This window comes from Garra rufa, chromosome 14 (assembly GCF_049309525.1).
Source record: "Garra rufa chromosome 14, GarRuf1.0, whole genome shotgun sequence".
Taxonomy (NCBI): domain Eukaryota; kingdom Metazoa; phylum Chordata; class Actinopteri; order Cypriniformes; family Cyprinidae; genus Garra; species Garra rufa.
In genome coordinates, this window is record NC_133374.1 from 6,804,307 (window position 1) to 6,827,419 (window position 23,113).

Consider the following 23,113-nt stretch of genomic DNA (forward strand, 5'->3'; position numbering starts at 1 on the left):
CTATGATGTGTCTAGTATCATGGAGAGTGCCTTCAAATCTGACTCTTCCAGATCATTCTCAAGAAGGTCAAGTTTTTTCAGGTGGGATGGATTTGATTTCAGAGCTTCGGTCAGTGCCATCACACCTTCATGTGTTACACTACAGTTGGACATCCTGAAGTGAGAAGAGTGAATTTGTGAGCACATGTTTACTATTACTACTTAGTTTAAAGGATAACATGAACTCGAGCATTGAGAACATTGTTTGTGTACACAGAGTTTACTAAAAAGAAAGTTTTTGAACAACTCACTTTCACTGTTTGGGTTTCCGCTCGCAGCCATCTTGCCAGTCAAGAAGTGTCGATCTCCGAATGCGAATGAATGGACTCCATAGGACAAAATATTAGGCTTATATGAGGCTCTTTTTACAACTAGAAGGTTAATATTGTTTTTCACTTGCGACAAAACAACGAATTAGCCGTGCATTTATATGGAAATATGCTTTAGGAGCTATCCATCCTCGCATTCGGAGATCGACACCTCTTGACTGGCAAGACGGCCGCGAGCGGAAACTCAAACAGTGAAAGTGAGTTGTTCAAAATCTTTCTTTTTAGTAAACTCTGTGTACACAAAAAATGTTCTCAATGCTGGAGTTCATGTGTAGAGACCCAGGTGATACTTCGAGCAAAGTTTCATGGTGGTTCGAGCCTTCTTAGTGTTGTAAACATATCGATTTTGATGCGCTCAAAGTAATGCTCCTAGTATTCCCATTCACTGGCCATTGACCACGAAACGAAATCACGGTCAATCTCAAAAACGGCTCGTTTGTCGTAATTATGCATTTAGATATAAGTTTGTCTCGTTTACAGTAAAAACAAACAGCCCAGATTGCATTTTGGCAATAGTTATCCTTTAATGTCTTAATGTATTGTGTAGCATCCAGTTATGCAAGTTTTCTTAAGTAATATAAGAGTATTTTGTAATAATATAACAGTTTTCCAGACTTTACCTCAGCTTCTCTAGTTTACATTGAGGATTCTGCAGTCCGACACATAACTTCTTCACGCCTGAGTCTTGTAGATGATTAATGCTCAGATCCAGATCGGTCAGACTGCAGGTCATTGAGCTGAGAGCTGAAGCCAGAGCGGCGTAACTTTTCTCTGTGATTCCACATTTTTCCAACCTGAGAGTAACACAATTTAAAATGTTATTTATTTATTTTTAACGTAATTGCATGTTTTTATATTGACTGTATTCCAGATAATGCCATTTGGATGATAAAATTATAACTCACTTCAGTGTTTCCAATGCCCACTGAACTTTCTCCAGAGCAACACAAAGACGTGTCACTCCAGAGTCTCCTATGTTGTTGCAGCTCAGGTCCAGCACTCTCAGATGAGAAGGGTTTAAACTCAAAGCTGAGCTCAGGAAATCACAGCCTTTTTCTGTTACTCCACAGTTCTTCAGACTACAGAGACAAGAGGTGCACATTTCACTTCTCAAAATGTTACACATACAATTTACTTGCAAGACCTACATAATTAATCAAATTAATCGCACATTATGCACAACAGTTTTGCTGTGACTTTAATAGGTAATATTTGCATTGGCAAAACTGAGCAAAAACAATATTGTCTAAAATGCAGCCTTTGCATATTTTCGAATCACTCTCGTAGTGCTTTGATGTCAAACACTGATCAGTCTGCACAGTGATGCTTCATTTTGTTCCGTAACTAGATGTGTACTGTACATACAGTGCACAGCATAAATGAGTACCCCCTCTAAAACTTAACAAATTCAGCAATTACTCTTTACTTAGAAAACATGTTAGGGTTCTTTGGAGATATAATGTTCCAACAAACCTGTTTGATCAATTACCAAAGAAGAATGTCAAAAATATTCATCAAAAAAAGATTTTCTTATCGAAGTGATAAAATGTTATGTTGCAAAAATGAGTACACCCTTCTGAAAGTTACTAAATAAAACTTTTTTTTTTTTAAAGTGTAGGTTTAAGGCTTTATTTTATCAATAGGTAAGTATATTGAACCAAAACATTTAAAGACAAGTAATTTCCTGACAGTTAAAATTGTTTTATATCCTACTAAATCATACTCGGACTTAATGCTGTCACTTGGGAGAGAACTGCCAGGTGACTTATTTTTTAGAATAAAAGAGGACAATGGTACATGAGGAATACCAAATTATTGTTTTAAGTGTGAAAATTAGTGGTGGGCCGTTATCGGCATTAACGTGAGACTCTTATTGGGCGATAAAAAAAATATCGCCGTTAATCTATTCTCAAAGTTGGGTTGGGAGCTGGGTCTAAACTGCGCAAGATATGATATTCACCTTGATATTTTAGCACGGATGACGTATACCTAGTCGAATTGCACTGTAGGGGGCGAGAAAGAGTCTTCAACTTCTGTGAAATTACCACATCAAATGAGACGTGCAAACATGGATGCAGCTATGAAGCCGCTTCAGGGCAGGTGCGTGCGTTGCTAGACCCTTTTTACTGGGGCACGTGAGTTATAATTTACTTTGATAATCCCGAAATAAAGACATTAAACTATATGCAACAACTGAATTGACGCTTCTAAAAGCAACGCAGTTTAATGGAAGACTATGCACGCAGATAGGCTATCCATGTCCGTGCGCGTCTGTGTATTTAACGGCAACGCGCACGTCGTGCAGCCTTTTGCGCAGAAGTACTTGGTTACACAAGTTTGTATAGGTAATTATGTTGTAAATGCAATTGTCAAGCAGTTTGTGATGCATTTTGGAAACAGGAGATGAGCGCCTGGTCTAATGCGCCACCTGGCCCGTTCTCGAAGACTTACTTTTAGTCATTATTTGGGTAGCACACATATTCTGAAAATGCCTTCAGCAGAATTCAAATTAGCCATTTTAATCTAGATTAATCTAGATTAATTCCTATGCCCACCCCTAGTGAAAATATATCAGAAGTAGCATCGAAATTCCAAAAAACATTGGACTTGTGACAAGGCTCCTGAAATAATCAGGTCATCACATTAAGTTTTCTGTTTAGTGATAAGTGATTTTTTTGCTAGAAAAAGAGCTGGGGAAATACCATGCAAGTGTCCCCGAGCCAGCAAAAGCTATGAAAAGAGAGACAATTTATCTCTCAGAGTATGACGCATCCTACAGATGGTTGTTGTCACCACTGGCATTACCTACTGTAGCCCAAGCACAATAAACTCATTTAACCTCTTCCAAGGCCCATGTTAACAAAAAAATAGACTTCTGGAAATCCATGTTCTGGCCTCGAGACCAAGTCAATCATTTCGGATCCAAAAGCATCCAAAATGTTCTGGTGTTGCTAGAGTAGGAGTACAGTGAGAAGTGCCTGGTTCCCACAGTGACATTCAGTCGAAGTAAAGCTCTTTTATAGGGATGTATGAGTGCTGAAGGTGTGAGGGAGTTGTGCTTTATCAATGCTGTCATCAATTCACACACCACTGTGTGATGTAATACAAAAAACTACAACTGAAGATGCTACCCTCCCCTCATTTCCTGCATTACTGGGTATTTTTTCAGCATAACAATGAAGATATTGATTCTCCCAAGGTGAAAATCCTTCAGTGGACATGTATTTCACCCAATCTTATCACTCTTGAGGGGCTGTGGGGGATTCTGTAGAGACGAGCTGAGCAACACTCCCCATTAAAGACCAGGGCATTTAAGGTGGTCGTCCTCCAGGAGTTAAACAGGACAGATGTGAAAAATTGTAATGAAATTTTACACTCAGTGCCAAGAAGGGTCAGTGCAGTATACTTAAAATCTGGAGGACATACTAAGCACTAGAATATACATTTGCTGAATTAAATGTAGGGTGTACTCATTTCTGCAATCGTTCATTTAAACAAAATTGGCTAATTTACTTATTTTACGGAAAATATTGGCATATTTTTTTGTTTTTATTAAGTATATGTTTAATACATTTCCATTTTGCCATTTTTCCATAAATTATATTACATCTTTTATATTTATTCAGAGGGGGTGTACTCATTTATGCTGTGCACTGTACACTACCATTCAAAAGTGCTTTAACAGTAAGATTTTTGTTTAATAAGAATAGTTTCTTCCGCTCACCAAACATGCATTTATTTGAGTATAGCAAAAACAGTCAAATTTTGAAATATATTAACTATTTAAAATAACTCGTTTCTGTTTGAATATTTTGAAATGTAATTTATTCCTGTGATTTCAAAGCTGAATATTTAGCATCATTACTCCAGTCACATGATATTTGATTTTTATTTCAGATAAATGCTGATCTTTGAATCTTTCTATTTTTATCTAAGAATCCTAAAAAAAATACTCCGCTGTTTTAAATATTGATAATAGTAGTAGTAGTAGTAATAATAAATGTTTCTTGAACAGCAAATCAAAATATTGGAATGATTTCTGAAAGATCATGTGACCCTGAAGACTGGAGTAATGATGTTGAAAATTTAACTTTGACCACAGGAATAAATTACTTTACATAAAAAAAAAAAAAAAAATAGGAAGGAAAAGTAAACTGTTTATTTGATTCAACATTATAGCTAGACCTAACTAAAATTTAAAGAGTAAAAATGTTAACGTTCTTCAACATTTAACAAAAATAAGGTTTTGAATTTTTATTTTTAAATACAGGTAATGATTCTCAAGTTTGAATGATTTTAAAAGACCAGTAATTAAAAACATGTTCTTACTATAACGGATGCACATTGTTTTCTCGACTAGATGTTAAATTGATGATTTGAAGTGATTGCATGTCGTTTAGTCACAGTCTTGAGTCCTGTCTGGAGTGTAGAGAGCAGAACTTTCTTCAGAGATTCCAGGCTGCACTCAGTGTCCTGTAGTCCAGCAGTTCCGTGCTTCAAATTAAACACCTCGGGTGTTTTCTCATGGTTAGGCACAGTATGTAAATGACAGCCTGTGGATGCAGCTTTATCTTTCTGCTTTCTAACATATTCTTTCATTCTGAAGTGAGAAACAATGCATTGAAGTTTGTAAACAGTATAATTTTTAAGTTAGTGTTCTATTATTTAATTTAAATTAAAGCTTACATTGATGCTGTGTTGCCTGATCTATTAGCTCCGACACAAAGTATTTCTACTCCTGAGTCCTGGAGGTTGTTGTGGCTCAGGTCAAGCTCTCTTACATTGGATATTGATGTAAGCACTGTACACACAGTATTATACAGCCTGCATCTGTTACTTTACAGTCATTCAACCTGAAAATTGCAGTAGGCTGAGTAGGAATATGTATATTTGTAATTTGTTCATGCATATATTTAATATAATTCCAAAAAGTGCTTACTTGGCCTTTGTGGACAACTTGATCACAGGATGAAGCCATTGTAAGATGTCTTCTGATCTGCTGTATTTCTGAAGTTCGAATTCTTCAAACTTCTCATCTGATGTCATTAAAAAATATATCAGGGCTGGCCAGAGTGCTAGGGACATGTGTTGTCTGTTTAGTTTTCCACAGGTCATGTAGCTTTTGATTTGATCAATAAGAGAATGATCATTAAGTTCATTTAAACAGTGAAACAGAAGGAGGCAATCATTTGGACAAGTCCGGTGTATGGTTTCCTTCTTGATATATTCAATAGTTTTCTCTCTTTCCAGGGATCTGTCTGTATTTTTCACTAAAAGCCTATGTAGTAGGCTGTGATTTGACTCCAGTGAAAATCCCATGAGAAAGCGAAGGAAAAGATCGAGATGTCCATTGTTACTGTCTAAGGCTTTTTTAATAGCATGTTTGTGTAAGCTGAACATTGTCACTGGTGTTTCAGATTCATGTGTTTCAAGGACGTTTGTTCCGCTTTTGTGGAAGGAGAGGTGAACATAAAGAGCTGCTAGATGTTCCTGAACGCTTAGATGAACAAAGCAGAAGACTTTCCTCTGATACAAGCCAAACTCCTCTCTGAAGATCTGAGTGCACAATCCTGAGTACACTGATGCTTCTGTCACATTAATGCCACACTCTCTTAGGTCTTCCTCATAGAAGATCAGGTTGCCTTTTTCCAGTTGCTCACATGCCAGTTTCCCTAATTTTCCCTAATAATCTCTTTGTCCGTGTCCTCCTCCTCGTTGTACTTTATGTCTTTGATGTTAATCTGTGCCATCAGGAAGTGTGTGTACATTTGAGTGAGAGTCTTGGGAATCTCTCCACTCTCTGCTTGACTCAACATCTTCTCTAGAACAGTGGCTGAGATCCAGCAGAACACTGGGATGTGGCACATGATGTAGAGGCTCCTTGATGACTTCAGGTGTGAGATGACTCTATCGGCCAGACTCTGATCATTGATTCTCTTTTTGAAGTATTCCTCATTTTGTGGATCATTGAAGCCTCGTACCTCTGTCACTCGATGGACGCACTCAGAGGGGACGAGATCAGCTGCTGCTGGTCTGGAGGTGATCCAGATGAGAGCAGAAGGAAGCAGATTCCCCACAATGAGGTTCGTCAGCAGCACATCCACTGATGTCTCTTTAGTCGTATCCTGTAAAGGCTCATTGCTGTGAAAGTTCAATGAGAAGCGGCACTCCAGACCATCAAAGATGAGAACAACAGGAGTTTTGAATCAGATGTAAACTAGTCATAAAGAAGGTTTGAAGAAGGCTGACCAAACTGAACTTTTTGTCCTTTATCAGATTGAGCTCTCTGAAAGGAAGTGGAAATATGAGCTGGACGTCCTGATTCTCTTTGCCTTCAGCCCAGTCCAGAATGAACTTCTGCACAGAGACTGTTTTTCCAATGCCAGCGGCTCCCTTTGTCAGCACAGTTCTGATGGGTTTGTCTTGTCCAGGTAAAGCTCTAAAGATGTCATTGCATTTGATTGGTATTGTTGCTCCTGCTGCAGCAAATGTTTTTTTCTATCCTAGTAAACTCGTGTTTATTACTGATCCCTTCAGTTTCTCCCTCTATGATGTAAAGATCATTGTAGATCTGGTTCAAGGGTGTTAAGTTTCCCTGTTTTCTCAATCCTTCATAAACATACTGATATTTCTTTTTAATGTAAGATTTTAATCTTTGTTGGATCTCTGGATCATGTGTTTGTGGCTTATGTCTAGAAAAGATAGTAAAGATATATTTTCATAAGCAAATAATAAAACCAAAATAGTTTCTCAGTGTTAGAAAATACATGTGTCTGTACATAGTCAGGTGTAAACTTAAAACTTTACAAAGTTACAAAGGGAAAGAGTGATGAATGTCATAGACATGATATGAAATGAACAATAACCTAAATTTTAAACTGTTCCTTTAAATAATTTGGATTAACTTGTTTTTAGATACTCTGCTGTCCATTGCTGAAACCCTGTATTTGATGAGAGTTAACAGCAGATCATCTGTTTTTCATCCTTTTTTCACTGTATTTGACATGGTGAGTCACCAGATCCCTCTCAGATTTAGAAAGCACAATAAGTGCACTTTTCTAACTTAAATTTCTTAAATTCACTTAACAGGAATTGTTGTGCTATGAAACCATACCTCTGGTGTGGTAGATATTTTACGTCTTTGAAATTAATTGGGTTTTGTGTTGTTCTGGCATCAGGTGAATGTGTTTTCTCATGGGAACTGAAAAAAACCAACAACATCAAACTTTCAGATTTGTTGCAGTTTTCATCTTCCTTAAATTTAAAGTACACCAATTTGTAAATAATTAAAAGTAAGTCAAAACCAAATGCTTAATTCAAAAACTCATTTTCGTCTATCGAAACCAAACTCTGGCCTCATTTTCACAAAAATAGCTTGCTGCATAGTGAACAATGTGTTTATTTGAGTTCATGTTATGTTTATATTCAGTGTTATTTTTTTTCCTGAGTGAGAATGTGGTTAAACCTGGGCTTAATATAGACAGCTCTGTTTGGAGTTCTGCAGGGGGGAGACAGGTGAAGAATATTTGTAGTTTTGAAATATGTCTGACATGAAGAATTGAAGAATCAGTTTTAGTGTGTAAGGAATTGAGGAAAAATGTTCTCACAGCTATGCCACATGCAGACATAAAAGTAAATAGATAATACCCTTGGTCAAATAGAGATTCTCCATCTTTTAACTGAATTGGCATTTTCATTGACTTGTCACTTTTTAGAGACCAAACACTGGCATCAGGTGAATATGGTCTTTCCTCAGAACTGAAAAACAAAGTCCATCTCACCTTAGTTCATAATTTAAATTGATGTTATAAAAATGTAAGAAAAATAATATCTCAAAAATAAAATGCCAAATAATTTGCAGGCAATTTTTAGTATTGTTAAAAAAAACTGCATTTTTAGTTTTTGCTACTTCACAATAGCAAGAAAACCAAAGTTTCTGTATTTACCTATGATGAAACCTTTGTTCTCTGATCAAAAAAAAAAAAAAAAGATGATTATGTTATTGCAAGTAAAACTTGATGTCATCAAGATTAATAAAGGACAATACTTCACAGGACAAAAATAATTTACAATACATTTTTTGTTTTAGCTGCCTCACAATAGTGGAAAAAACATCAAAGCTACGCCACACCACATAAAACCTACACAATACTTATATTTACCTTCGATCAAATAGAGAATCTCCATCTTTTAACTCAATAGGGATTTTCATTGATTTGTCACTTTTCGTGGACAAAACACTAGGAACAGGTGAATCCGATCTCTTCTCAGAACTGAAAATGCAACATAATTTTTAACTTTTGAGAGGAAGATAATGTTCTAGTAAATATATGCTGTTTCATTCCTCCTTTCATTATGAAAACCAACCAGCCACATGCAAACTTAAGTTAACCAGATTTACCTTTGGTTAAACACAGAGTCTTCAGCTTTTAACTGAATTGGCATTTTCATTGATTTGTCACTCTTCATGGATAAAGCACTGAGGACAGGTGAATGTGGTCTTTCATGCCAAATGCTTTCAGACAACACAATCCATCTTCATAGTTCAAAGCAATTCAGCATCACGTTCACTCAGAGTAAATTAAGAGTCGGTAGTTTTTGTAATAAGGTACAAAATCACAAATGTAATCTAACTTATAAACTGAGTCTGTACAGTTCTGTACAAATACATTTCACTCATCTTTCCTCTTCATCACAAATGTTGTGACAATCCGTGTCCTTTTCAGCATTCATGGTGTTTGTCTTTTCCTAACTGCTGAACAGATTCATTCTGAATTCTGTGAGTGTCGTAATCAAACAGGCTAAAAAACAGGAATGAGGAAGAAAAACAAAGTAAAACTGTCTTCAGAAGCTGGTTTGACTAGTTCACTGCAAAGTACCTTCCTGGCTGGTTTATGAGTAGTTCACATACTTTCACATAGGATTTAACAGTGATTTGGCAGTGTCTGACTAAATGTACAATACACAAATTTTGTGATGATAAATTAAGACGTAATACACTGCAGTGGAAACGTAGAGTATGTTTATTTTGTGTTTTTTTTTTTAAATAAAATGTTTTAGCAGCATTCTTTTATTTTGAAAACTAATGTTTTGTTACTGTGTTTAAATGCATATTCATAATGGCTTACTTGATGGCACAAAAACATGGACATTTCCTAATGGATGTGTAGTTTAGTTTTTAATCTTAAAAGAATATACAAAAAATATATATTAACTAATGCTATTTCACGCTTGCATGTTGTTTGTGGTGCACAAACTTCTCTGGTTCACCTTAAGACTGATGTTGAAAGCTTTACATCTGTAAATAAGGTATTTGTTTTCCTTATAGTAGCTATTGGACAGCTGAGTGTATATTTAAATTAAGTGTTCCTGTCTGAAATTCACTCCTTCACCCTCAATAGCACTTGGGTTTGAATCGTTTGTTTAATTTTACCTCAGAAAGACTCATACCCTATAAAAAAACAACAGTCAGGAGCCTATGTACACTCTTAAGAATAAAGATGCTTTAAATGGTTTCATAAAGAACCTTTAACATCTGAAGAACCTTTCTGCATTACAAAAGGTTCTTTGTGTTGTAAGAAGGTTTTTTATATTATAAAAAGTTAAGAAAAAGATGTTTGTTTGTTTTTTTAAAAGAACCTCTGTGTAACTTAAAAGGGTTCTTCTATGGCATCGTTGTGAAGAACCTTATAAAGTACCTTTATTTTTAAGAGTGTAGTCCAAACAGTCAAATACAAACAGCTGGTCTCGTTGACACCACAATAAAACATGTTCTTAAAGGGATAGTTCACCCAAAAATGAAAATTTGATGTTTATTTGCTTACCCCCAGGGCATCCAAGATGTAGGTGACTTTGTTTCCTCAGCAGAACACAAACGAAGATTTTTAACAAAAACCGGTGCAGTCTGTCAGTCAAACAATGGAAGTGGATGGGCACCAGACCTTTAAAAGTAAACAAAAACATGCACAGACAAATCCAAATTACACCGTGCGACTCGTGACGATACATTGATGTCTTAAGACACGAAACAATCATTTTTTACGAGAAACTGAACAGTACTTATATCATTTTTTTTTTCCTTTGATACACAGCCACGTCCATCTGTCATGAGCACGAGTTTGGCATCAGTCACGTCACATGTGTAAAGGCTCTGGCGTAGAATACGCAAACGCCGGAAGCGATCTGTCGCATGTATACGTCATTGTTTACACAGTGCACAGAGATTGTGGGTATAGCGGCTATTCAAAACGGTAATTACTTGCGCTTATCCTGATTGTTCAAACCCATTTAAAGCTAAAAGATTAGGTTTGCTTGCGCAAACTCATCCGGGACTTTTCACCGATTTTCCCTTACGGCGTTTGCGTATACTATGCTAGAGCACGTACACGTGTAACAAGCCAAATGAAAAGGTTGTGCTCAGGACAGATGGAAGTGGCTGTGTATCAAAGGTAAAAAATTATATAAATACTGTTCATTTTCTCGCAAAACCGATCGTTTCGTGTCTTAGGACATCAATGTATCGTCACGAGCCGCAGGGTGTAATTTGGATTTGTCTGTGCATTTTAATGGTCTGGTGCCCATCCACTTCCATTATTTGGCTGACAGACTGCACCGGTTTTCGTTAAAAATCTTAGTTTGTGACAAAGTCATCTAAATCTTGGATACCCTGGGGGTAAGCAGATAAACATCAAATTTTCACTTTTGGGTGAACTATTCACGCCTTCAGTCTCATAAATCGGGGCTGCCCTCAACTAATAAAGATTTCACTGATTGACTAGTAGTCATTAATTTTAAGCAATTACTTGACTAATCACACATTTATTAATAAACCATTAAAATCATAATAATGAGCCTTTAATTGCCTACAAATGCTCAAGTGAACACACAAAGCTTGCCACAGCACAATGCAGAAGTAATGATTATGAACGTAAGAGGAAAAAACAGTAAGGAGGCTGTATTAACTTAATAATAATTTATTAATAAACTAGTGCCTTTATTTATTTTTGGGTTAAGAGGTGAAGTCGGCGACACTGACTCATCTCCGCAGAAGTATGTGCGCCTGAATGCATGCTTCATATGGATTACAAAATCTGAGAAAATGTTTTGTATTTGATTTGGTTCTTTTGAAAGTAGATATTTCGCTCTATATAGACATTGTAGACATTTTTTCATGTCTGTAAGGCAAGTATACATGGAGTTTTGAAGTTGCATGTTCAGTTCACAGAGACCGAGACGGCAGAAAGTGCATCCTGTTTGATTTAATTAGTTTACAAAAGCGCAATGTTCAGTTGCTTAGAGCCTATTCAAATTTTAAAGCTTTATTACTATTATCTGTATCCACCAAAAAAAGTTCCTGGCCCCCTGCTATCCACCTTTTTTTTCCTCGTAAGAGTACACTAATAAAAATAAAGATGCTTTAAAAGTTCTTCACAGTGATGCCATAGAAGAACCATAGAACCATTTTTGGTTCCACAAAGAACCATTTAGTCAAAGGTTCTTAAAAAAAACATCTCAACTTTTGATAATCTGAAGGATCTTCTTTTGCCACAAAGAACCTTTTGTGAAACAGAAAGGTTCTTTTAGATGTTAAAGATTCTTCATGGAACCATTTAGACAAAAAAAGGTTCTTGTATGGCATCGTGAAACACTGTTGTTTTTAAGTGTAGGCACTGCCATTTGTAAATTTTATTAGTCTGCCTTCTGGTCTTATCCACGTACAGTTATTTTTAGCTGTACAAAACTGCTCGTTTTGCTGCTTGATATTGCAAATTGGTGTGTCTCACCATGTTATTTTAATGTATTATCTTAATTATGAATACACTGATTTGTTGTTGTCATTCTTGTTATTTCCCTATAGAGGATAATGAACAAGAAGTCTCACCCATAGGCTTACCTTCGCATTGAAGAAAAAGGGGAATAAAGACTTCTGATGGTTTTACAGCTGTTTATTCAGGTATGAAGTGACATAAATGCGCACATTCGTTTATATCATTAATGGATAGTACATTTTGAATATAGTGAAGCAGAAATGTTACAAACAATGAATCAGCATTGTGTATATACTCTGTTTTTGGTCACTCAGTTTTCTACATATTAAGATCCTGCTTTGAATTACAAAACAGCAGTCGGGACTCATACACCTGTACAGTGAGTTTATTGCGCTGTATTTGTCAGATGTTCACATTCATCATTCTTCTGACAGAAGCATGAGATCATTTCAATGATGTAATATTTCTCCCAGATCTACCCAGCATGTTAATGCAAATAAGCTTCTAGTAAAGGTGTGTCATGAATATGCAGATGTATTTCCAGAAAGAGTGATTGATCATTTTTATGTTTTGCTGGTAGCGGTACGCAGGTCAATAAATCACTTGTGCATACCTCAACCATAAAGATCAAATATGGACTAGTTGTTCAGATTTATTTATTTTATTTTTTAATTTTACAATTTTATTTATAGCAGCTATTATTTTAATTTAAATAAATAAGTAATATGTGACCCTGGACCATAAAAGCGTAAGTAGAATGGGTATATTTGTAGCAATATCCGGCAATACATTGTATAGGTCAAAATTATCGATTTTTCTTTCATGCCTAAATCATTAGGATATTAAGTAAAAATCATGTTCCATTTAGAAATTTTTTCAATTTTCTTACTGTAAATATTCAAAACTTAATTTTTGATTAGTAATATGCATTGCTAAGAACTTGAACAACTTTAAAGGCATATTTATATTTATATATGTATTTTTTGCACTCTCCGATTCCAGATTTTCAAAGTTGTATCTCTGCCAAATATTGTCCTATCCTAACAAACCATACATAAAAATCTTTAAAAAAAAAAATGGAAACTTGTGACTGGTTTTGTGGTCCAGGGTCACATGTATTTTTATTCTTTAATTCCAGCAATTTACAGTAATGTATTGGGGTTTTCATCAAGTTTGGTACAGCTATGAATTGTATATTTTAAAGTGAAATTCAATGGACTCAAATTAACTTTACATCTCTGTCCTTTCAGTGATATTTATGGACCTCTATCAAATCCCAGATTACAAAGAAACATTTTGAGACGTCCTTCTGAAACAAATTTCATCTCTCCACAGGTCACTGCAGCGCCCCGCGGTTCTCCCCTGCAGAAGCGTAATCCTGTTATGAGCGTCGGCAGTCAGCCGTACTGGAATGTGCCTTGACAAGGAGAGATCAGGTGGTTGAGTGAGTGATTTGCTGTTTTAAAACAGTTAATTTGATAAACATTTGCATAATCCATAAATGTGATGAACAGCAGGTGCATTCATTACAAATAGTGAGCGCAGCCAACATGAGTAACTATAATTGTGTACGTGTGAGCTGATGTACTCAAGTCCACCAATAGCCTGTTAGCTATGCATTCATGTGCTGGAGAGCAGATGTGACTGTATTTTCTCCATATTCACTACTGCAGGATGTGACTTTTATTACAACAAATGATCCATACACAAATAACAATATGCAAGTGTCTTCATAGCCAGCATATCTAATGCGAGAATTTATAGGTTTGATGTTATCAGAGGTTTAAAAAAATGTAACTCAGAATTTTGAATTGTTTTCCAATAACTGATGCATTGAGAAGAAAAATCTTGATATTAGATCTTGTTATTTTAGTGAGATGTAATGAGGATTATGCTTGAAACAAGAAAAAATACTATTTGCCTGTGGCATCAGACAAATAAACCCAGTTTCCACTTTGAATTTGAAATTATTTTTAGCATAAACCTCATTAATTTTGTTCTGTGAACAATGTTATATCTCATGCATTTTCTTTCTAAAGTAATTCTTTTTTTTTTATGCTTGTTTGCATATTTATCCTAGGGAAAAAAATGATTCATTGCGGTGTTCTTTCTATAGCTCTTGTGACATTTTACTCAGCATTAAACAGCATTTGCTATCCATTTTAATTCAGCTGACACACTACCAGTCAAAAGTTTTTGAACGGTAAGACTTTTGATGTTTTTTTTTTTAAGAAATTCTCTTCTGCTCACCAAGCCTGCATTTATTTGGTCCAAAATACAGCAAAATCAGAATGATTGAAATAGTGAAATATTTTTCTATTTTTTTTTATTATTATTAATATTTTCGACAGTTGAGTAAATTTTTTGAATAAAAAAGGTCCATTATGCACTATGCCATTCAGAAGCTTTTTAGAAATTAATGCTTTCATTTAGCAAGGATACTTCAAATTGATTACAATTGATGAAAGTAGCATGTATAATGTTACAAAAGATTTCTATTTCAGATAAATGCTGTTCTTCTGAACTGTCTATCCATCAAAACAACCTGGAAAAAATCTACTCAGCTTTTTTCAACATAATATATTTTTTTTTTCAAAATATTAGAATGATTTCTGAAGGATCATGCTGGAGTAATGATGCTACAAATTCAGCGTTTAAATCACAGGAATAAATTACATTTTAAAATATATTTGAATATCTGTTCCAAAACTTTTGACTGTTAGTGTAGCTCTGACTTGATTTTATCTATTAGAAATTAATTGAAAGGTGAAAAGTCACTATGAAATATGATTAAATGAAATGCATTTAAAATTAAGCGAATGCGTATGAACTTTTAAAGGTGTAGTAAACTAAATTTTGATGACACTTTATAAAGACAAACTTGATCAGAAACGTGTATTTCAGACTTATGTGTATAGATATATAGTAGTCAACATTTGAAGTAGATCAAAAAAGTTAATCAAAACTGCCCTAAGACAAGAAAAGGGTATTGTTTTGGTTTTAGGCCAACTTTGATGAAAGGTTTTGATCCACTTCAAATGTTGACTAATGTAGATTTGTATTGTTTGTTTTTATACACACACACACAGTCACTGGTCTGCTCTGTTGCTGCCAGCACGACCTGCTGATTTTCAGTGGTCACATGCAAAATGTGTTGATTAGAGAAGAGCGGAGAATGCCAGATAGACCACTGTGACACACACTTCTTTGTGTTGTCTTTTCTTTTCAGTTCAGTGCTGGACTAGATTTATTCTCAGTGGGGAGAGCTGTGATCATCTCACTCTTTTGAGTTCTTGGCACATATGTTGTTCAACTTTCAACCTTTTTCCATCTTAAAATATATGACTTTATTTCTGGTTCTGGTTCTTCTAATCTCTCTCCTCCTATATCTAAGTCTGTTGACAGGAGTGGAAGCCCTGACCGAGTTAGCAGACTGACCTTTGACCCTCTAAGGAAACTCAGTTTAAATGTAAGAACTACCTGAAAAAAGGAAAACATCGCATCCATGTGATGAATGTCCTTTTTTCCCCTTTTGTGTCGCATAATACCTAAAACAAAATTTTTTTTTTTTTTTTTATGTTCCAATATGATTTTCCAGAAGTCAAAGTGCAATTTTATTGGTCCGTCAGGATACAAAGTTGTGTTTAAAGGTACTAAAGTGCTTCAATGAAATCTTCCAACTCGTCACTGGATTCGCCAAAGGTTTGTCCCATTTGGATTTATTTTTTTTTTTTTTAACAATGACTTCATTTGAAGTAAATGCACTACCAGTCAAAAGTTTTTGAGCAGTAAGATTTTTAATGTTTTTTTTTTTAAAGTCTCTTCTGCTCATCAAGCCTGCATTTATTTGATCCAAAATACAGCAAAAGCAGTAATATTGTAAAACATTTTTACTGTTTAAAATAGCATTCTATTTGAAAATATTTTAAAATGTAATTTATTCCTTTGATTAAAGCTAAATTTTCAGCATTATTACTCCAGTCTTTAGTGTCACAGATCCTTTATTATTATTATTATTATTATTTAAACAATTGAGTACTTTTTGTTTTAGAATTCTTTGATGAATAGAAAGATCCAGAAATCAGCATTTATCTAAAAATAGGCTTTTGTAACATTATACACTATATAATTCAAATGCTTTTTGGGAAGGAAATTATAGAAATTAATACTTTTATTTAGCAAGGATGCTTTAAATTGATCAAAAGTGATGGTAAAGACATTTATATTACAAAAGATTTATATTTCAGATAAACGCTGTCTTCTGAACTTTCTATTAATCAAAGAAACCTGAAACTCTACTGTTATCAATATAATAGCTGTTTTCAATATAATAATAATAAATGTTTTTTGGGCGGCAAATCAGAATATTAGAATGATTTGTAAAGGATCATGTGACTGGCGTAATGATGCTAAATAATCTGCTTTGAAATCACACGAATAAATTACATTTTAAAATATATTCAAATAAAAACAGTTTTTAAGTTATAAAAGTATTTCAAAGTTTTATTGTTTTTGCTGTACTTTGGATCAAATAAATGCAAGCTTGATGAGCAGAAAAGACATTCTGCTCAAAACATTAAAAATCGTACTGTTCAAACTTTTGACTGGTAGTGTAAATGAATAGTTAGAAATCTTAGAATGTATTTAGACACTTAAGCTACACTTAAATATATTAATATCATTGTGTTGGATAATAAAATAACAAATCATGTTGTATTGATTGAAAAAAAGTACAAATTATTGTTTTTTTCAAAGTTAAAACCATAATCTTTCTGTTTCAGATCAACCGACTCCAAAACATCACATATGAAATATTACCTGTGGTCCGTGACTTAACATGATGTCAGATGTTAAGTGCCAGTTCTTATGCCACTTGTCAAAAACATTTTCGTTATTTGAATGCATTTAAAATTTTAAACTGTTACACTGTTAAAAAAAAAAAAACACAATTTGTTGAATCAACTTAAAATAATTTGTTACCCAGCTGCTTTAAAATTATAAGTTCAGTCAACTCAAATAAGTTTATTCAACTTGAAATGTTAAGTTGTACTATGTGACAATTTAAATATTTGAGTAAACTAAACTAAAAAAATGTATTTGTTGGTTCCTATGCCGGTTATTGAAAATCTGGCTAAGGGAGACTAGGTAAGCACAGGTGGGTCTGTTTATGAATAATGCCTATTTATAAATTCCTCAGCCTCCTGAAATGTTTTCAAAAACAAGTCAGCCTAATCAATATCTACTGTATGAAGACAAAGCACTGGTGTGCTTCCAGAGAGTGTGAGAGCGAGAGAAAGACATTTCAGAGTGGTGTTCCTCATCAATTTCCTCTCTAATCCCTCCATAATTCCCTCAGAGTAATAAAATATCAGTCGAGACAGCTTTTCCTCCTCTTCTGGAGAAATTCCCGACTGGCTTTCGTGAGAGAGGGATTTGGGGAGATTAAGGAGTAGTATGTAAATGACATGAGAGGGAAGGATTTAGGGAAGAAGGACCATCACATTCCAGAAGCAGGCCGAGATGGGGAGACGGGGAAATAGATCCTGGGAATTTCCCTTGGTATTCTTTTGCCGTGGAGAGAAAAGAGCTGCGATCAGCACCGTAAAGATTTGACATTTCGTGTAAGAGCAGTCAGGTTACTGGACGCGAGAGTGCTGGGGACCACAGCAGATCTCTGTGAGCTGTATTGACTGCTTTAGGGCACCGTAGCAGGAGACAGGGATGATGTGTTTAGTACTAAATACAGCACGATTATGGACTATTATACAAACCAGCTGTTCAGAATCCTAGCTTGTTGCCTTTTTTGGTAAGGCTGCTCAAAATGCTTTGATCGGTGTCAAAGTATTTGATCAGAACTTAAATACAAGCACCAATAAAATGCTGCAAACTGTGTGGATTCAGTGGGCGAATCTGAGAAAAACTGTTTGCATGTCTAGAACATATTTAACCCCAAAATTAAGATAAAGCATAATATTTTCTGAAATTAAATGAAATATATTTCTAGGTCCATGAGTTTTTAATAATTTGATATGATTTTAATGACATTCCTTCTAATGCTCATTGCATATAATAGTGGCATTTCCTGTAATATGTGCGGATTTAAATTCCTAAAAAAACATAAATAATGACAGTTATGCACATTCCTCCCAATGCTCATTGTTGTAATGCAAAAAAACTTAATTTTCAGTATTTTAATGCAAAAAAGTAACATTTCAATTTTAAACTCTTACACTTTAAAAAAACAAAACTATTTGTTGAGTCAACGTAAAATAATGTGTTACCCTGCTGCCTTAAAATTTTAAATTCAGTCAACTCAAAAAAGTTTAATCAATTTGAAATGTTAAGTTGTACTTTGTGACAATTTAGATATTTGAGTAAACTAAACAAAAAAATGTATTTGTTCAACTTAACAGCTGTTTGTTACCTGGCTGTCTTAGATATTTGAGTTGATTCAACTTACAATTTTAAGTTGTCACTTAACATTTCAAGTTGACTAAACTTTTTTTAAAGAAAATTATTTATTAAAAAATTAAAATAATTTTAAGTTGATTTTTTTTTTTTTTTTTTTTTTTTTTTATATACAGTGTACTGGTACTATTTATGGTACCAATATCAAAAATTAAATCTGGTGACTGAATAATTTTTGATTTGACTATACTTCCTGTAATATATTGTATGCAGAGTGAAATGTAAAAATGTAACTGATTTTGATGACAGAAGGACATTGTTCCCCCCAATGCTCATTGCTGTAATGCAAAAACATCATTTTCATTATTTTAATGCAAAAAAAAAGGTCAAATTTAAATTTTAAACCGTTACTGGTACTATTTATGGTACAGTCAAACCAAAATCTATTTAGACACTTCAACATTTTTCACATTATCACAGTTTATTCGCTATAGTTTAGAAAATGGTAATAAAATATGACAAGAACTAAGAGTTAAACTGTGTCAGAACAAATTCATCTTAATAAAGTCAGACAACTTTGATAGAAAAGTATGTAATGGATTACAATCCACCAAAAATTCAGACAACTGTTTGAAAATATATAAAAAAAAATCAATACTTTGTTGATCAATTACCAAGCAATGCTTCATTTTGTTCAGTCTGTGGTGTAAAAAGGTTGCATTAGCAATTAACGGAAAAACACTTAAGCAAAACATGGTCAGGTCAAAGTGTCTGAATAATTTTTTGTCCCAATATTTATTTATTTTTTTATTTTTTTATCAATTTTACTGCTAGTCCACTATATGACGAACTTTTGGGTAAAATATGTCACAGTTTACTTTATTTTGCTATCCTCATTTACATAAATGAACTATAGTGGCCTGCACCCACTAGTAAAACAATATCAAAAATTATATCTGGTGTCTGAATAATTTTTGGTTTGATTGTACTTCCTGTAACATATGCAGAGTGAAATGTAAAACTGATTTTAATGACATTTAAGCACATTATTCTTCCCAATGCTCATTACTCTAATGCAAAAAAGTTAATTTAAATGTCAAATATTACACTGTAATTATGAGGCTTCCTGTTAGATGTGTGGATTTAAAATCTTTATTTAAAGGAACACTCCACTTTTTTTGGAAATAGGCTCATTCTCCAACTCCCCCCGAGTTAATAAGTTCTTTTTTACCGTTTTGAAATCCATTCAGCTGTTCTCCTGTTCTGGCGATATCACTTTTAGCATAGCTTAGCATAGATCATTGAATCCTATGAGACCAATAGCATCGTGTTCAAAAATGACCAACGAGTTTCCATATTTGTTGTATTTAAAACTTGACTCTTCTGTAGTTCTATCGTGTACTAAGACCGGTGGAAATGCAAAGCTTCCAGTTTCTAGGCTGATAAGTTTAGGAACTACACTTCCATTCCGGCGTAATAGTCAAGGAAGTTTGCTGCCGTAATATGGCCGAAGCAGGCGGAGTATTATCAGAAATGAGTTCCCAGCTAGTTATGCATTTGCACATGTGCTGCGTGGTATTACTGTTCCTGCTTTAGCCTTATTACTGCAGCAAACTTCCTTGACTATTACGCCGGAATGGGAGTGTAGTTCCTAATCTTATCAGCCTAGAAAATTGAAGCTTTGCATTTCCACCGGTCTTAGCACACGATATAACTACAGAAGAGTCGAGTTTTAAATGCAACAAATATGGAAACTCGTTGGTCATTTTTGAACACGATGCTATTGGTCTATTAGGATTCAATGATCTATGCTAAGCAATGCTAAAAGTGATATCGCCAGAACAGGAGAACGGCTGAATGGATTTCAAAACGGTAAAAATTAACTTATTAACTCGGGGGGAGTTGGAGAATGAGCCTATTTCCAAAAAAAGTGGAGTGTTCCTTTAATTTAATGTCACATGATGCACATTATTGTTCTCAATGCTCATACTGTTATGCAAAAAGTCATTAATTAATGTAAAAAGGTAACATTTAAATTTAAGTATTTTTATTGTGCTTCCTGTAATGTATGCAGATTTAAATTCTTAAATGATTGTATTGTAATATAGAATTTGTACTAAAAAAAATCATAATTACATAAATTTAAAAGTATAACATCTGGAAAATTTGGGGTGAAATTTTGCAAATAGACAGTTTGCACTTGTTACGGTTTGGTCAGTTACCCAGATGCGTGGCCATATTAGAGATACTCAGATGTAAACAACAGCATTGATCGCATGGTTAATGTACTTCTGAATACGTTGTTCTGCTAATTAATGCTGTCTAAACCACAGAAAAAAAAATGTGTGGATGCTTCTAAACCATACAGAGAAGAACTTAGTATGCAGGAAAGGGTGCAATATTTTGACAAACTAAAGTTAATAGGTAGTAAAGATACGTACAAGCAGTATTAATTAAGATATTAGCTTAATATTTCACCTACCTGACCGGAAATGATAAGAACAAACACGAATGTTGTCAATATTCTTGCCCTGGAAATCCTAGTTCAGTTTGACCAACCACAAACGCCTTTTGTTCCTCAGACAGTCTTTTGTCCTTTTCCTTGATTTGTTATAACTTTTGGCAGTCTATAGTACTTCAAATGTTTCGTTGGGTTCAGTGGCATTGTTTACATTCAGTGCCACCAATATAGACGATTTATGACGTTTCAAAAAATACAGATGGTCTTAAAAATAGGCTTGATTTTGGATTAAAATGTGACAGGAACATGTTTTTTATTTATATTGGAAATATTTATCATTATATTGGAAATCATTTTTGGATTTTGTAGCTTACGTGAACATAAACATTAAGGCCAATGATCAATGAAATTCACTCACTCCGCGTTGTGTACAATAGCATAGCAGATGTTGGGACCCTCTCTGGCTCTTTCTTCTCCTCATCTCTCTCGTTCGTTCGTTCTTTCCTCTCCTAATTTCTCTCTTTCTTCACGGTATAGAGTTTTAATCAGTCCCAGCTGTATGATATTGCACGGCCAATTAACAAAAACCATTTGGCTCCGTCTCAAATGAGACGACCACATGTACCCCGTTTTTTTTGTCTCTTTCACACACACAATTCTTACCTCAGATTTCGAGCTTTAATTTTTTATTTTCTATATGTGATCATGTGTTTTACAAGATTCAGATAATTAACAAGCATAACTTACATGTTCTCTGTTGCAGACGCGGTGAAATCGAATGCGAGAGACAAGCTCATGAAAAATCCACACGTCACCATCTCGCTCAACTCAAAGCAAAAGTTCAACATCCTCGAGAAACGCTGCAACTGTCCCAGACACGTGAATACTGCCGTCTGATGAAAGACCTCATTTAGGAGGCAAGACCTTTGCAGTTTCCTGTTGATAGTGGATCACAGCTGGAGGTCAGAGGTCATCTGTATGTGTGTGTATCTGTGTCACCTAACACTCTGACAAAGTGTTCTTCATTTTTCATTCTGTCCAACATCCCTGATTATACTATAAACAGACCTTTTTACAGGAGAGCTGAAAAGAGAGGGATAGTTACCATTTTTATTAGAAATATTTTCATCCTTTCGATAATGGGATTATTTGTTTTTCCTTACATGGTTGGGACAAGTTACAGGACATTGTATCACAGCAATATAAATGAGAAACAGAAACTGTCATAAAAATATTCATATACATCATATTAAGCCACTATTTTTTCATTTTGGAGGGTTAAAATGAAGAATTTTCCACATGTGTCGTCTGGAAAGTTTAGGTACAGTGTTATGGATAATTTATGATGCAACTAGTATATGTGCAACAGATCACAAGTAGACGGTTTTATTGAAATCACTCATGCTACATTAGCAATTATAGACATACACTACCAGTCAAAAGTTTTTGAACAGTAAGATTTGTAATGTTTTTAAAGAAGTCTCGTGCCCACCAAGCCTGCATTTATTTGAATCAAAGTACAGCAAAAACAGTAACATTTTAATATATTTATACTATTTAAAAGAACTGTTTTCTATTTGAATATATTTTAAAATGTCATTTATTCCTGTGATTTCAAAGATGGATTTTTAACATCATTACTCCAGTCGCATGATCCTTCAGAAATCATTCTAATATTCTGATTTCAAAAAACATTTATTATTATTATGTTGGAAACAGCTGAGTACATTTTTTTCAGGTTTTGATGAATAGAAAGAGTGGAAATCTTTTGTAACATTATAAATGTCTTTATCATCAGATAAATATTGATCTTTGGATCTCTCTGTTGATCAAAGAATCCTGATAAAAATGTACTCAACTGTTTTAAATATTGATAATAATAATAAAAATGTTTATTGAATGTTTCTGAATTATCATTCGACAATGAAGACTGAAGTAATGATGCTGAAAATGTAGCTTTGATCACAGGACTAAATTACATTTTAAAATATATTCAAATTGAAAACAGTTATTTTAAATAGTAAAAATATTTCAAGTAAAGTTTTTGCTGTACTTTGGATCAAATAAATGCAGGCTTGGTGAGCAGAAGAGACTTCTTAAAAAAAAAA

General features: G+C 34.3%; 1 pseudogene; it reads right to left on the minus strand.

Annotated features, from left to right (window-relative positions):
• LOC141285278 (NLR family CARD domain-containing protein 3-like) lies at positions 1-21,853 on the minus strand (annotated as a pseudogene).
• Positions 21,854-23,113: the final 1,260 nt, after the last annotated feature.